General features: G+C 32.8%; 1 pseudogene; it reads right to left on the bottom strand.

The window, feature by feature from the left end:
* Positions 1-7,149: 7,149 nt before the first annotated feature.
* On the bottom strand, positions 7,150-16,141 carry LOC111396514 (annotated as a pseudogene).
* Between the last annotated feature and the right edge of the window lie 2,493 nt (positions 16,142-18,634).

The following is an 18,634-nucleotide window of genomic DNA, read 5'->3' as shown; positions in this document are numbered from 1 at the left end:
TTCAACCTTAAATCACACACTTGAAAAAAGTGAAAAAAGCTTGGGAATGCATGAATCTCATGAGTGAGTATAAGATCATAATAATGTGTCGGGAATGGAACAACTTTTGAATTTATGATGCTATGCTTAATTCTTCACACACATGTCGACTTTGCAATGGAAAAATTGATTTTGATTTCTATATTGTGAACTTGAAACCATGCTTAGATTAAATGTCATGACTTCAATTTCGTGACAAAATATTGGGCAAGCTAGCTAAATATTTTTGCATGCTTTTATATTTGTTCTGTAGTTAGGTTTTTGTTTTGTTTGAGATCAAATAAAGATTCAAGTTTAGGGAGTGTAGTTTCTACACTTATTCGAGTTCTTAAATGATGATATTTTATTATTATTTGAACGTATTAGTGCCTAATTCGTTATTTATTACTTTTAATAGGAAAAACCCATGTTTGGACTAAGAATTGAAAGAAAATAAAGGAAAATGGCTGAAATGAAGGAAATTCAAATTTCAGAGGCTAAAGTGCAAATACTCAAAACTTGTGATAGACTTTAAATTAATAATTGGAGATTGCTAAGATTAACTGGATGCAATAAGAAGTTAAAAAGAAATTAAATATAGTCAAAGGATCTTTACAGATCAAACACCCTTTGAATCATTTCAATTGGATATTGAGAGAGTGAGTTATGACCAAAATATTGAAGGCAATGTAGAGATAAAATCAGGCACACGAGAAGGCAACTTCCTTTATTTGATTGAAATTCATTTGGAAAGCAAATTGAATGTGAATTTTAACCTAATTTCATCATATAAAATACAAGACAAGGGCAGTCATTGGAGGATCTCTCTCCTTATTCTCTAGTTTAGATCCATATCATAATATTGTTCTTGTTTTATAATTCTGGATGATGTTCTTTCATTCTTCATGTTGTTTTATCATTAGAAATAAATTTAGTTAGATTTCCTTTATAGATGGAAAATTTATTTATTAGTTGTTAAATTAAATTCACGACTCGTTAATTTAGTAATTCCTTTAGTTTTTGTTTATTTATGCATTCATATTGTGTTTTTTAATTGTTTAGTTACCAATTGGATAACTTGTTCCCTATTTATAGTAATAGAAGGCTCACAATAGGCAGAACTCTGCATATTTAACACACGAGCAATAGGTATTAGGAATAATAGTTATGACGCGTGCAATTTTGTAGGTTAAATCTTGTGAATTAATGCAAATTTTTCATATAAATTCGGATTAGGAATAGGACTGGGTCATGTTAAATATAGGTTTAATATATTTTGAAAAAGAATAATGAATAAAATCGGATTATCAATTGTCATTAACATTAGAAAATAATATTACTTTTTATGGTCAAGAATTGAAAATAACACTAATAGGAAGATTTAGAAATCTAATACAATCATTAACATTTTTGACAGAACAAATTTTATTACATTCTTAGTTTAGAATTAATATAAATAATAGTATTATCACATCTTTTGTGTCACGAACATCGAGTTTAATAGTAAATAGTAAACTAGGATTAAAAATTATTTCTCATGAGACGATAACTCAAAACTCACTGAATTTATTACTTGTTAATGATTGCGTATGCTTGTGGGTTTTGTCCGAATAGATATTAATAAAGTTTTATTGGAAAATGCACACAAATGCTCAATACATTGCTCCAATTTTTCAATAAGAAATTTTGCATATTATGGCTGATAGAGTACAACGGATGATTTGAGAGGAAGCTGGGGAAGAATGCTTTTTCTATTCTTGTTGATGAAGCACAAAATGCATCTGAAGAAGAGTAGATGGGTATTATATTGAGGTTTGTGAATAGACATGGTAGCTTGACAAAGCGTTTATTTGTTATCAAAAGAGTTAGTCATACCACGTCATTGAATCTTAAAAATGAGATATCCAATGTTTTTGCTCAATATGAACCTTAGGTGAACAAGATGAGAGGACAAGAATATCATGGTGCTAGAAATATGTGAAGTGCTTGGAATGGCCTTCAAGCATCATTTTCTCTGATATTGTCAATATACATACTATGTCTATTGTTTTTGTCCACTGATTACAGTTGACATTGGTTACTATAGTGAAAGATGTCCATGTTATTTGGAACTTCTTTTCTCATTTAGACAATAGTGCCAATATGATCACATCTTTTCCTAAGAGAGTTGCAAAGTTACACATTTCTCAGCGTATGTTGGCCACTATAGATCATGATTCTAGAAGTGTGGCCAATCAAATGGTTAATTTATAGTGATCAAGAGCTACTTATTGGAGTTCACATTACGAGTCTATAAAAAGCTTGATAGATATGTATTGTACAACTCGCAAAGTGCTTGAATATATTTGAGACCATTTTTCAAAAGGCTGATCCTATACTGAAGCTCGTGGTACTTAGAAAAAATTGGCAAGTTTTAAGTTCATATTTATCTTGCATTTGATGCATGAAATTATGAGAATCACCTATGTTCTATGTCAAACTCTTCATAAAAGATCTCAAGATATCTTGGTTGCTTTGAGGTTTGTGTCTGCTATAAAACTATTTTTTTCAAAAATTGAGAGATGACGATTGGGAAGAATTTCTTTAGGAAGTAACTTTTTTTGGCTCGAGAAATAATATGAAAGTTCTGGATCTATAAGGTTTGTATAACACCGGTTATTCTAATGTTGACACTACAGCTGAGCATTATTATATCTTTGATGTTTTCGACGAAGCAATAGATTTTGTGATGATGGTGTTAAATACATGATTTAATGATATATTAGTAAAACTCCTTTCTTTTAGTATAGCTTTGGACCCTAAAGATTCATTTAGATAATTTGACGATCTTAATATTTGAACACTTGCAAAGGAGTTTTATCAGCAAGATTTTTCAAAGCAAGATATTATTTCATTGGAATTTGAGTTAAAAAAATAATTAGATAGATATGTAGTGTGAACCTTGATTTCAAATGTCAACAGTTGATTGAGAGAGTAAGGTCAAAGATTGATATTATGGTGACTAGATTGATTCATCATGTATTGATATTACTATATTCTACTTCAAGTACTGAATGGCTTTTTCTATAATGAAACATGTGAAGACTGTACTTCGCAACAAAATGATGACTTTCTTGCTAGTTGTTTGATAATTTTTATTGAACAAGCATTTGCTGAGAAAATGGATTTAGACTCTGTTATAAATGAATATTATGTTTCAAATCCTCGTGAAGAACGACTTAAATAAATAATGTCATTTAACTTTCTTTTATATATAAATTTTCATACAATCATATATTATTTCGATAGTCCAAACTGTTACCTCCCACTATTTTATAGTCAAAATCTATGATTTAGTCAAAGTCATAAGTTGAAGAAATAATTTTATGGGACTTAATTTGTAAATACTAATACTTAAGAGTACAAAAAATGATACCAAATAAGAATTCAGGGATTAAATTTTCTATTAATATAATTAAAGGACTAGAGGTTATATGTTATGAAGAGTGGGGCTTGACTTGCAATTATGCAATAGTCATCCACTTGACCACTTAAAGGATAAGTGACCCATTTAATTTTCATATTTTGGGAAGAATGCAGAGAAGAAGAATCGAGAAATGTGAGAAAGGAAGGAGAAAAAGGAAGGAAGAAAAAGACAAGAAGAAGAAGAAGTGGGTTTTCAAGCTTGGATTCTCCATTTCTTCCATTTCTCCATTGATTTAGAGAGGCAGGTGTGAGTTAGTTGAATTATCTTTTCGAGTTTATGGAAATTTTCTCTAATTTAAGGTTTAGCAAAAATTAATGATTGTTGATATATGTTTGAGGCATTAAAAACAACAATAATATTAGTGTTGAAAGGAAGGAAATGTGAAATGGGTTTGAAAATTAGAGTTTCAATATTTGAATTATTGTGTTTATATGATATATAATGGTTGATTTATGAGGTATTAGAGTGGTAAAAGGATTTGGGGTTAGATTCTTTTATATTTATAATTAAATTTCATGCAAATTTAATGTGTAGGTGCTAATTCTGAAATTCTGCCCAGAAAAGTGTTATTTCTGTCAATGGTTTCAATGTCAGATTTGAATATACAGAAATTGGTACCATATGTCTATATTTTGGAATTTTAGTGCTGTTTTTGTCAAATATTGGATTTCCAGATCTTTAAAGGTTTGAATGAATTTATATGTCAAATATTGAAGTCTATATATTGGACTAACTATGTATAGGGGTTGTATATATAAAAGGTAGCGATTTTAAGGAAGTGTGGGCAGTGTAATGAATTTGATGTATGGTGATTAGTTGATAAATCATTAAAGAGAAGAAAAGTTAGAGAATTGGAGATGTAAGAGTAAGTATAGAAGTTGAGAAGTTAAGTGGTGGATTTGTATCAATTTAATTGTTAGGTTTTAATTCGAGAAATTCGACCGTTATTTCAGGTAAGGACGTGGAAGCTTGGAAAGATTCGTCAATTTAATCAGATTTCTATCCATAAATTTGTGAGTAGAAAAACTTACATATTTTTAAAAATCAATAGAGTAATTATACTATTACGTGATGTGCAATTATGTAAATGTCTTGTACAATTACATGATTATTATAAAAGGTTCCTTCGTTATGATATATGTGGAATAATTAAGATTGTACATGTATTACTTATGAATTGGAATGCGATATGTGATATTGAGATCGATCAGAAAAGTTTATGTGATTATACACTTCTTCTAGTTTACAAAGGGGTCTTGATCGTGTTCTATAATTGATTATCAGAGGTCTTGAGACCGACTTTCGTTCACGGATAGGGCCAAAGACCCATGGCGAAAGTATTTAGCTCGAGGAACGGATTACATATTTTAGTCAGAGGGTACATTTTTGGTGGACTACATGTAATTTGATGAGATGATGATATGGAATTGAGTTGATGAGTATATAATTACTATGAGGTGATATCTTTCAGCATTATGAGGTGTCTTATATCTTGATTATCATTACCTATTGCTATACTTTGAATTGCTAAATTAAATGATATGAATTTTATTTTCGATAGATATGCATAAATGAGGAAGGACAATTATTTTCGAAATTTTTCACTCACTGAGCTATTAACTCATATATTTTCTGGACATTTTTTTTTTTACCAAGTAGCAATCGAGTTTGGGGAACTTTGAAGAGCCTGTTGATTTAGGAGTCATTGCCACATGACCTTTTTAGATTATTTGTGTTCATTGAGTTGAGCATTAAAAAATATTATTTTGGGTCCGTTGCATTATTCTTTTTTCATAAGTATCTTATTTTGGATCATAATTAGTAGTGACTCATAGTCGGCCTTGGTGGTGGATCTGACATCTTGTCAGTATTTATTATTGGCACACGTTACGTTTCGAGTCCACTGGGGTGACTCGGGACGAGTCGTGTCACAGACCCTCAAAGTATTTAAGGAAAAATAATAACATTAGATTTAGGAATCCATACGAGAAGTAACTCGTGGTACAAACTCCATCTGAGACTGAGAGGAGTGTAAAATCAAATGTAAAACAACTTGTTGAGTAGATTCCGTTCTTCTAGCACAACATGATACTTCTTTTGTGCAGAAAGCTCAAAAAGAAAAGAATGCTCGAAACCATATTTCACGAACCCACTTCTTGGATTCAAACCATATTTTCTTTATCACCGGTTATAATTAATAATTTATGGGTTCTATGTAGCTTTAAAAAGTAAACGAGGTTGAGATTTCAATTGTCGGTGTTGGATAGGAGACCATGGATGAAGCTGATCCGCATTGAAGATTCTTCTTCTCTATTTTTTTATTATATATATTTTTTAAGCTTCTTTAGATGTTAATTGGTTGTTTTTAAAAGGTAATTATGGTATGTTTTGATGTTGGATATATTTACTTACGGATTTTATTATGAATGATGGAGATAATTAGATTATATTAAATTTAAGGGTTCAAATTATTTGTAAAAATTATGTGTCAAAAATATTGGTTGGGTGAAATCTTCCCTATAATTATTATATTATATATCAATAATTTAATATAATAATTATTTTAACCATATTTCGTGGACCCCACAACTTTTCAACCACACATTCGATAAATTTTTATCAAAATCTATTATAAATCTAATTCTTATCCAATCCAAACCGAGGCTAAAATACAAAAAAATCAAATTCATGATCCATTCAAACGTAAAGCTCATTATTTATTTAGTCATAGATTCTTATAGACTTAATTTTCAATGTATTTGCATGAAAAATTTGAATGGGAATCTTTTAAATACATCCATAATTTAAAGTCCTAGGAATTTAGTACAAAAATCATTTTTTCCAACATCGAAAAACTATTACTCCTATCAAAGAATAAATGTCTTTAAATAACGTAGTTTTAATTTGTCGAAATTTTTTATTGTCTCAATTACTTAGGTGTTTCTTTTTCGAATTAAATTTAATAATAATTATATATATATATAACATCTGATACTAATAATAAGTTAATTTAGTATTTTAAGGAAAATATAATAAAAAATTATATTTTTTATGATACCTACTAAAAAATTATGATACTAGCTTGTTTAACGTTATGGAGAGCTTATTAGCCATCGATATTAATTCCACCACATATCATGTGCCAATGTCAAGTTAATGGTCGTGTACGAACATGTGGGCTCGTACTTATAACACATCATCTATCATGACAACTAGCGCATAACATGACGGTGCAAAAATATTTCCCTAGAGCTTCATTGTCACTCATAAAGAGACATATTTCCTAGTTTGAGCAGTTAGCTAAGTATACTCCATCTTGTGGACAATATTTTCTCGCATGACTAGTTCATCAACAATTCCCAAAAAAAAATAAAAATAAAAAAAAAAATAAATAAATAAATAAATAAATAAATAAGTAATTACCCTTTTCTTTATGGAGTTATTCTTCTTCCACTTTTAAGCAACAGATAACGAGTTTTCACATGAAATATTACTTCAATCCATCTTCTTTCTTCAAAAATCAGTTTACTTATAACTTCTGCTAAATTTTAGTTTCTTTTCCACACATCAAAATGGGTTTGATATTGCCTCATAAGAAGATGGAATGACCATACAAATCTTAATGCTTTATGCTTAGCATCAATTTTAACTCCAACAGTCTCCAATTAAAAACAATCACACTGTGAGCACTCATTATGAATAATAAAAGATTTCACGAAATGAAAAAAATTTACAATCATATAGAATTTTACCAATTTTTTTCTCCATAGAGTCAAAATCCCAACACTATTAACCCATGGCATACTTCTGAGTCCAACTCCTTGCGATGGCTTCGTACTTCTTCTTGTCTGTCTCTCACATGTAAGCAATCTCAGGCACGAAAGGATCATCAATGACTGGATCCGCGAAAAAAGCAGAAATTATAAGTAATACCTAAAATTGGAAAACCAAACAATTCAACTCCATCAGAAAGTTGAGCTTGAATTACTGAGCCATTGCAACTGAAGGAGCAATTTATTCAGTTTAGACAAAAAAAATATCATCTTTAGGGATATTGGATCCCTTATCTAAGCTACCGGATCAACAAGTTTGTGGCATCTTTTAATCTCTACACTAGAAGATTCCTTCCAGATGACGTTAAAAATTACATCAGAAAAAAAAAAATCAGTGAAGATTGAGAGAGAGAGATGTAAATGAAGATTAGTCGTAGTGGAAGACTACAGTGCAATTAGGGCTGTCAATAGATTGAATTTTAATTCGAACCCGATGAAATTAATGGGAGATGGATTTAGGATTTCAGTCTGATAATCTGATAATTCGTTAACTAAATGGAGTAAATATGGATATAGGTCGATTCGGTCCGATAACAATCCGGTCCGATTTATTATAATAATATAATATATTTTATATATTATATCATAATCTAGTAAACATAATTTTTTCCATTTTGAAACTTATATTATGCTTTACACATAATTTTCAAATAATAAATAATATTAGAAAATAGTTTAATATTGTTAATTGAAATATTCGAATAGATTTAATTTTTTTATTAATTAAAATAAGATAAAAATAACTATAGTAATTTGTTTTATAACATAAAAAACTAATAATTAATATGTCCAAAAATAATTTACATTGTTTAAATTAATATTGTTTGTGATTATAATCTTGTTGAAGCTATGATTTTTAATGAAAATAATAAAAATAAACTTGTAACACTTAGAATTGACAATTGATTAATATCACACATTGTAAGATCTCTAAAATATTGAAAGAGGAGTATCCTTTAAAAAGTTAATATCCCACATTGGAAGATTAATAAAACATTCCAAGAGGAGTCTCATTTAAAAAGGAACTAAAGGAGCATCACTTTAATAAAAAAATTGATTTGGGCCTTCTAGTATAATAGGTGACCCCATCAAGATAGTTAAAAAAATTTTTAGGAAAAAAATTATATAATAAGTGAGCCCATCAAGATAGTTAAAATATTTTTTAGGACAAAAATCATGTTACCCAAAAAAATGGTAGATTTTTTTTTTTCAAGTTCGGATCGGATATCCGATAACATAGCAAATCAGATATAGATTTAACAATCAAATATCCGTTGAATTATTGGATCGGATCGAATTTGGGCAAATCCGCTTCATAACTGATCCATTTACATCCCTAAGAAAAATATAAAAGTCTCTAGTGGAAGTACACATGTAGGGTGTGGAAAAGGATGTTAGTTTGGAGAAAGTTGTTTAAATGTTTATTTATTTATTTTAAACTGGCAGAGGGAAAAGGTCCACTAAATGAAAAGTTAGCTTTTCAGCAGAGATTTTGCATGTTTATATGTCACCCCCCCCCCCCCCACTCCATTCAGACTAGTATTAGGCTGTTAATAAAATACATATAGATAAATGAATATAACGTGATACTTTTAAACGAATCGATTACAAGTTAGCCAATAAGGAGTCACCATATGTCACTTTCCCTAAATAACCAAATTACCCCAAATTATGGAGGAAAATCTATAAATATCCCCACTTCTAAAGAGAAAGGGATGCAATTCAAATATTTTCTTACCAAGTAACTATTTTCCCTCTTACTTCAATTTGAGTATCGAAACTAGTGAGTTTGGAAATTCTGGCTAAGTGAGAGGATTTGTTCATTTAATTTCTGTAGTTAACAATAATAAAAACCATCAATGATTTGGGAGTAATGCTTTGGCATTAGTGTTCAATTATTTCATTATGCAAGGGGCAGATATTAACAATTTTTTAGAACATTTTTGTTATAGTTGCGTTAATAAACAAAGTTCGGAACAAAAATACACAATTACTGGCTATAGATTGGCATTACATTTTTCCCATTTAAAAATAATGGACCAAGTACTGTTGGATATATATTTAATGATCTTAGTATGAATGCCGTTATGAAGTATTTTTAAAAGGAAAAAGCCACTTGTTACACCATGGTGTATGGTCCCCTCACATATTAAAGGGGCCCACATGAATAAAATAATTGTAAGCCCCCTCGTTGTGAGGGGGCCATAAGACGTACACCAAGTAAAACCCTTTTTTAAAATATTAAAACATGTACGCAATAATCATGCTTAACAAAGAAAATTTATCACACTTTTAAAAGGTCTCAGTTCAAAACGTTTAGTATAGCTTTAGTCATGTCCCTAATGGGTTATTTTTATGGCAATTAACATTTAACCATGTTTCAACAAAAATCTATCTAGCTAACGGTCACCTGGACGAAACCCCTCCACCTGGGTGCTACAAACTATTAAGATTGGGGACTAAAATGCCAAAGAAATAAAAGAGTTGTGGGGATCCAAATTCACAATTCAATGGGTTAGAAACCCATGCTAGAATTTTCGATTTCCAAGTAAGAAGTTGAGTATATATGCAAGTTCGATGAGGCGTATCAACATCAGACATTTAGAAAACAAACCTTGGAAATGGTTAGAGCGGGGGAGCCCTCCTTAAAAATTGCAGATCATATGGTTCCATTTGTGTTTACATTCTGGTGGAAAACTTTTGTTATAAAAGCAATCTGCAAAATTCATCGAAATAAAATCTTCCATTATCTAAAAAATAAGCTATGCAGGATTGAACATTCAACATCACAAATTACTGGGATATAGTATTTTAGCAGATAATATTTGTTATGTTTAAAGTAGAAAAGAATGGAAAGTCAAAATATAGTGGGACGAATAATTAGCATATTTGACACACCTTAGGCATCTACAAAAAAGGGTAATCCCTTGGAAAACAGATGTTAATTAGGAAAACTCCACCGGTATATGGACTGTGCACAGGACCAAAGATAGTAGCTTGCCAAATGTGCAAGTCGCCATCTACAGGACCTGAAATGTATGATGCGTTTCAGATGATAACCAAAAGGTGAAACTTAAAAGTATACTCGCGAACATGTTTAAATGCTTAACATCAAAGCTATTGATAAATTCTAAAGTTTGATATGGAATGAATAAACTTTTCATTAATTAATTGAAGAATACAAACTTGTATTTATATACAATGGAAGACATGCCTATGTTTGGGAAATATCTAATCTAGGAGAGGAAATAATTTCAATATATGAAACATGGTATGCCCCTTCAAGTTGGAGCATGAAGATTCATAATGCCCAACATGCGACTCAAATGATGAAAAAGATTCTTTTCGAGAGCCTTAGTGAAAATATCAGCCAATTGAAGCTTGGATGAGACATGAGTAAGAAGAATGAGGCTAGAGAGGTATTTTTCTCGTACAGCGTGGCAATCAATTTCAATGTGTTTTGTGCTCTCATGAAAAAATGGGTTGTGAGTGATGTGGAGCAACTCCATTATCGCAATAGAGTAAAATAAGGTGCGGATGTATGACAGTGAGTTTGCGTGAAGGGACTTGAACCATACAACTTCACATGTGGTGAAGACCATTGCACGGTACTCAGCCTCAACAGAGGAGCGAGAAACAATAGATTGTTTCTTTGTGCACCAGAGATGGGACTGGAGTCAAGTGTGATGAAAAAACCACTGGTGAAGTGACGAGTAATAGGACAACTAGTCCAATCAGAATCGGAATAAGCAGAAAGGCGAAAATCACACTATGTGGAAAACAAAATCCCATGACCCGGAGATCCCTTTAAGTAACGGAGAACATGAAGTACAACCTGGTAGTGTGAATCCTATGAGTTTTGCATGAATTAACTCAACATGTTCATAGAGAATAAAATGTCCGGGCGAGTAATAGTCAGGTACAGAAGTCATCCTACTAATCATCTATATACACTAGGATCAGAGAGTAAAACACCATCATCAAGGTTAAGTTTCAAATTCTGGTCCATAGGGAAAGAGGCAGGCCATGATCCCAAATTGCCAAAATCTGCAAGAATATCCAATGTGTACTTTAGCTGATAGACAAAAGTACCAATTGGTGATCGATCAACTTCAAGACCAAGAAAGTATTTCATGACATCCAAATCCTTGATTTTAAGACGGTCATCAAGAAGTACCTTTAGATGAGAGATGGCAGAGAGATCATTTCCTGCAAGTATAATATCATCAACATAAAGTAGGACCACAATGAGGGAAGAGCCAATAGTTCGAGTAAAAAGAAAATGATCAGCTACAGACTGAGGGAGCCCATCAGAATCAAGACGGATGAGAGTTTTAAGTTCCAATTACAAGAAGCATGCTTAAGACCATAAAGATATTTAAGCAAGCGACATGCACGGGTCTCCCCTTGGCAACCATATCCAGGAGGGAGTATCATGTAGACCTCCTCCACTAAATTGCCGTGAAGAAAAGCATTATTGACATCCAATTGATGGAGATACCAATTTTGGGTTGCTACAATAGCTAATACACAACAAACAATGACAAGTTTGGCCACAAGTGCAATAGTATCATGATAATCAAGGCCTTCAACCTGATTGTGGCGACTGGGCCTTATATCACTCAATGGAACCATCTGCATGAAGCTTGGTTTTAAACACCCACTTACAACCAATGGGTTTTTTATCCGAAGGAAACGATGTAAGAACCCAAGTATGATTAGATTCAAGGGCTCGAATCTCATTTTGCATAGCATCACGCCAATGAGAATGCTTAACAGCTTGAGAATATTGAGTAAGGTTAGGGGATTGTGGTAAAGCATATAAGAAAGCAAGGTAAGCAGGAGAAAAATTATGATATGAAACAAAGCGAGATAAGGGATGAACAGTACTTGAAGAAGTGTCTGGAATAGTAGAAGGCGTAATAGATGAAGTCGAAGGTAAAGTAGGGCAGATATAGTCAGCGAGATAAGAAAGAAGGTGTATAGTGCGCTGAGGGCAAATAGGGAAAGGAACGGGAAGAGCTTCAGGAGGAGATAAAGTAGGACCAGATGGAGTAGAGGTTGGTTCTAATGGAGTAGGAGAATCAGGCATAGGAAGAGGCAAGACAAAGGGGTGTAGAAGGAGGTTGAGGCAATAATTGGAAGGGAAAAATATGTTCAACAAAGGTGACATCGCGAGAGATGATAAACTTCTTGGTTTCAAGATCATTAACGCGATATGCACTGTGAGTTGAAGGATACCCTAGAAAAACACAAGGACAAGCACGAGGTTGGAATTTATCACGGTTGGCAGAGATAGTATGAGCATAACAAAGATGCTTGAAGACTCATAAGTGATCATAATGGGGTGCCGTCTTATAAAGGCCCTCAAAGGGAGATATATTTTGTAGAGAGGATGAAGACTTGCGATTCATGAGGTATGTTGCGGTAAGGACGCACTCACCTTAAAAGGTAAGAAGGAGGTGAGCTTGAAAATGGAGACATCGAGCCACATTTAGGATGTGACAATGTTTTCGCTCGACAACACTATTTTGTTGCGATGTCTCCACACTAGTGCGTTCATGAAGAGTACCCTGTTCAGAGAAGAAATCCTGGGTATTGTGAACGATGAATTCTTGACCATTATCAATGCGAATGTGACAAATTTTGGAATTAAATTGTTTATGAATCATAGAGAAAAATGTATGAAGACAAGTTAGAGTTTCGAATTTATAACTTATTAAGTATAGCCACGCGACTCGAGTAAATTCATCAACTATGGTTAAAAAATAATGGGCACCAGATAAAGAAGCAATATGATAACCACCCCAAATATAAAAGAAATACGTTCAAAAGGCATCGAACTTTTATTATTAATTAACTAAAAAGGTAACCGAGTATGTTTTCCACGATTACATGTGTCACAATGGTCAATAACTTTAGGACGAGAAATAAAATGGGGAACACTACGTAAAGAGGGATGACCCAAACGTTGATGCCATGTAGCAAAAGGTACTTAACCGATTGATTGAAGAGTAAGCGCAGGAGTAGGCTTGAAGTAGTAAAGTCTGTTACTCTCTTCATCTGCGCCAATCGGTTTCTTTGTTGTTAGGTCCTGAAAAGTGCAAAAGGTAGGAAAAAAGAGACAACACAGTTGAGAGATTTGGTTAGTTTACTGACAGATAACAGATTAAATTGAAAATCAGGGACAAATAAAATATTAGAAAGAGTAAGACTATGAGATAAAGAGATATCCCTCTACTGGACACAAGGGTGTGTGCACCTGTGGGGAGGTAAACAAAAGGAGGGCAAACACTGGTATTTGAATTCATGGGGAAAGGTTTTGCAATGGTGGGAGAATTACTGGGCAAAGTAACAATTTTGGATTGGGGAAGGGCTAATTTGCAATATGGTAGGTTGCTCCACTATCTATAACCCATGATTTGCAATTAGAAAATGAATTGGGAAAATTGAAGTTACCTACAAAAGAAAGAGATCTTGGTCTGAGAAGCTCCATAAGTTGGTTGTATTGTTTGGCGGAAAGACCTAGAATGCCATTGGTTATGGAAGTTTTAGAAGGGGTCGACACTTGGTGGACGACCGGTGATGAGAGACTCGAAGTGCCCCGTTTTCTCTTGGATGGTCACCAATCCAAGTACCTAATTACTTCGAAACATTTGTTGCGGAGGTGTCCCGGTTTGCCGCACACTTCATAGAGCGGTGTTCTAGTAGGCCAAGTACAGCGAGAGCGAGGTGGAGGTTGGGTGGTGTCAATGAGTGGGCGGTGAGGACTATAACTTCTAGTCGAGGTGTGGGCAATCGAAGAAGACCCTGGTTCTCCTCTTGATAGAGTATGGCATAGCACCGATTGATTGAAGGCAGGGAATCAGTGCCCAAAATCTATGAGCGAAGTTGTTGGAAGCTTTCATTGAGGCCTATGAGAAATTGATACACTCGATCAGATTCTTGGACCTCATAGATGGATTTAGAAGCACCAAATGTACACGGCTTGGTGGATTGTAAAGAAGCCAATTCATCCCATAGTTCCTTCAATTTTCCATAATATTCATTGATTGATTGCTATTCTTGGTGGAGGTTAGCTAAGTCTTGTTTGAGCTGAAATATCTTGGCACGGTTGCTCTGCTGGAATCGAGTTTCTAGTTCTAACCATAGGTCATTTAGCGTAGCGCAATAGAAGACGCTGCCTGCAAGGGAGTGATCAATTGAGTGGAGAAGCCATGACATTATCATGTCACAGCAGTAGTCCCAAAGAAGTCTGATGGTGCTGAGAACGAAGTCCAATTTGTTCTTGGCATTCAATGCACGGGTGATTGCTTGACGCCAAGCTGGATAATTATTACCATTGAGAGGTGTATCGACTAGGAATAGATTTGGTTGATGTAATGAATGCAAATAATATGGAGATGAAACATTCGTAAGGGATTTTTGGGCATCCAAAATTGGAGTTGCTTCGGCCATGGCAGGAGCACGTATGGCGTTTGAAAACATAACGCTCTAATACCATGATAAATTCTAGAGTTTGATATGGAATGAATAAACTTTTCATTAATTAATTGAAGAATACAAACGTGTATTTATATACAATGGGAGACATGCCTATGTTTGGTAAATAACTAATCTAGGAAAGGAAATAATTTCAATATTTGAAACATGGTATGAAAATCCCTATGATTATATTCAATAGGTATTCATGATGGATGATCAAATTAACGATCAGTTTGTCTCACAAAAATGACTCCCATTAAGATGAAAAATAAACAAAGTCTGAATAAACTAAAAAATAATCACGAGCAAAAGAAACCCAGTTACAAAAACATTTGAAAAATATTATCTTTTTTTTTTTCCTTCTTGTTTAATCCTTGGGATTTATTTAGTAATATACCAGCACTTAAAGTGGCTGGAGGATCCTTCTGAATATCCTTGAGCTCCCTCAAGATCCACTTTGCACCCGGCAATCCCTGTGGTTGTTCACACACACACACACCAAAAAAAAAAAAAAAAAAAAAAAAAAAAAAAAAAAAAAAGAACCAGATCCATCTCAAACTCATATAGCATTTTAAATTTCTGAAAAAAAAAAAAAATTCAAAAACGACGCCCATCAAATCAATTCCACAAGAATCTTCGCACATAGACTATGAGTCTGAAATTTTACCATAGAAAATTTTGATTCTCCTGTTGGCTTTTGGTAGATGGGGTGATCTGAGGAGAAGGAATATAAGCCAATACTATTTTTTCACATTTTGAATGCTGGAATTGTAATCTAGAATTAAAAGGAAATCTATTTATTCCCTAACCCTGTATTCACCTTTAGTGGTGGAGGAGGCTACGTAAGAACCGTCACTTGAATCTAATCTTGAATTCCTTCTTCCATTTTCAACATTTTGTTCTTCTCTTGGCAAACTCAATGAATGTTCATCAAAATCCAATGATATCGAAATGGAACTGAAGCTTGTGCTTCTGGAATCGGCACGGGCCACTTCCCGATCCTGCTCTCGCTGCAGCACAGCTCCCACCAACCTCTCCCAGTTGTCATAATTCCTAGACATCTCTGTTTCAGCTTCAACAACTTCAAATACACATAAAGTACAACTATGGATCTTTATTGCCTGTTCACATGCAAAATTTATACAAGTGCAGACACATTTTTCACATTCCAAACACGGAACAAGAAGAATCTTTTCGTAATCTTTTGGTTTATATAGTTCCGGAAAACAAAATATAAACGCTGTGGTGTAGCACACAATTTACAGCTTAGACAGACAATTTCGCGGAAACCACGCCCACAATTTCTTATTTGAAAGTAAAAATAAGATATGGTGGGTTTATGACCCAAATTAGGAAAAAAAATTGTTTCTTCCATTTCACGTGGAAAAATTTGTTTTCTTACTTTCACGAGATTTTATTGAAAATATATTATTTCCTTATTTAATATTATTTCCATCTTTATAGTATTGTATGTACCTATAAATAGTGATCTCTTCTTTTAGTTTAGTTCAAACAAAAATTCATATGTTGTAATTGTCTCACCATATTGTTACAATAAAACATTGTTTCCTCTGCTTAAAATCTCTTTGATTTCTTTAATTTAAATCTTGTTTAATCTTTTTTTTTTATCTTATTACATATTTTATACAATGTCATTAATCTCAATCCCTGCGTCGCCTTTGGGACCAACAAGATATTAGTGTGGAGAAATCAATATATATTCTTTGTCTTGATACTAATAGATCAATATAGTTGATGTATGAATAAATAATAAATTAGAGCGTCTTAGTCTGGATAAGCGATACACAAAATTTCAAAGTCATTTTCACGTGAAATACAATTTCTTTGTGTTAATCCCATCATTTGATAAAAAGTAAAAAAAAACCATCTCAATTACAAATCAAATTTTCTCGTTTAAGCCACTAAAATGAGAATATTTTCATAATCTTGGATTATATCGTTCCGTAACTAAAAATATATCCAGCACTCAATTTACAGCTTAGAAAAACAATATGGCTATGTCTGACCTCCATTTTTTGTATTAAATAATTAAAAAAAAATGAATATGGTTTTGTAATAGTGAATGTTTGAAAATGTTATTAAAAAGTAGGAAAATGTTTTTGGTTTACATGCAAATTATTTTATTGAAAGATTGTTTGGATGACTATTTGAAAAAAAAAAAAATTATATATCCTAATTCTCTCTCTCTCTCTCTCTCTCTCTCTCTATATATATATATATATATATATATATATATATATATATATATATAGAGGCAAGTTAATCCTTTTGTCTTAATTTTAAATAAAATGGTCATTTTTAAAGTAACTTGTCATAATAACTAATTTATGCCATAACTTTCACCAATCGTATTTTTTAATAAAGGGCGAGCAAGCAAATGCGTAAGTAATTACAAAACTTGATTATTATAATATTGCAATGTGGTGGTGACGTAATTAACTTTGATTAGGGAATTATGATTAGTTTAATATAGTGATAAATGACCACTTCCCTTGTATTCTTTCGGATATTTTGTCCCGTTGCTTAAATTATTCTCATTCTTATCAACAATGCAATTTTACTAATTACATTTATACATCATAACGTCTAGGATTATATTCGGATAAAACTCTTAAGTGTACGAGATCTTTAACAAGTAATAATATAATAGGAAATGTATTGTCACAGGAGTAATAAACTTTTAAATGAATTCTATTTCAACTCGTTACTAACTTGAATTTAAGGTAACACAAAAAAGATTTATTAATTATATCTAAACTAATCTACTAATTAATTAAAATATTTTTAAACTAATATATGCGATGTATGTGTTGGATTTCAAATCATCATATTATTATCTTATTTTCAATTCTCGACTTATGTAATTTAGGGTGCTTTATATATTAATGACAATCGATAATTCAATTTTATTAATTCTCTCTCTCTCTCTCTCTCTCGGAAAAGCTAAACATTTTCTAAACACGAACAAAACAAAATCCAATGATATGGAAATGGAAATGGAACTGGAGCTTGTGCTTCTTTAATCGGCTCGGGCCCTACCCCATCCTACTCTAGCTGCAACACAGCTCCCACCAATCTCTCCCATTCATCATATTCCTAGACATCTCTGTTTCTGCTTTAACAACGTCAAATAAGCACAATGTTCAACTATGATATTGATTGCCTGTACATACTGGTGAGATTCTCAACCTGAGACTCTAAAGCTTCATTCATCGACTTAAGCTTACTCAGGATAGAGGAAGATTCCTTACTACGTACGCTTCTAACTTAGCTTTATCCAATTTCAGCTTCTGAATAGTCGTCCTTAAGGCCTTGTTTTTACTGAGAATTTTTAGGCTCTCTTGATGCATTTTTTTCATATGCCTCTCACTTTCAAACTCACTTTTAGCTTCCTCACCACTATCTATGTCATCATTTTTCTCACCCTGGTCAGATCCACTCGTAGCCCTAGCAACAAAGGTAACCGCCTGAGTTCCCTCGTGTGTGATTTATAAGATATCCCAACCTTCTTTCACAATCTCACACATGGACACCCTCCTAAACTCCTTGGGAAAAATCATCATAAAGAGGCCATGAAGGGCTTTACTATTCCAATTGCAACTATCTAGTTCAGCCTTAGACCAATTTTCTGTGGGAGTGGAAGTAACGACATTGTTAACCATGGTACTAGGGCAGACCAACTGTTAACTACACTCAACCAAATCCTTTCATCCATAGATTTCAAGAAAGCCCTCATCCTAACTTGGTGAAACGACTTACTTGATCAATAAGTAATCCAATATGAAGTACAAACTCCTGATTTTTATTCTTA

Source organism: Olea europaea, chromosome 1 (genome assembly GCF_002742605.1).
Source record: "Olea europaea var. sylvestris chromosome 1, O_europaea_v1, whole genome shotgun sequence".
NCBI classification, from domain to species: Eukaryota; Viridiplantae; Streptophyta; class Magnoliopsida; order Lamiales; family Oleaceae; genus Olea; species Olea europaea.
Note: the sequence above shows the minus strand (reverse complement) of the source record. Positions and strands in the feature narration are given on the sequence as shown.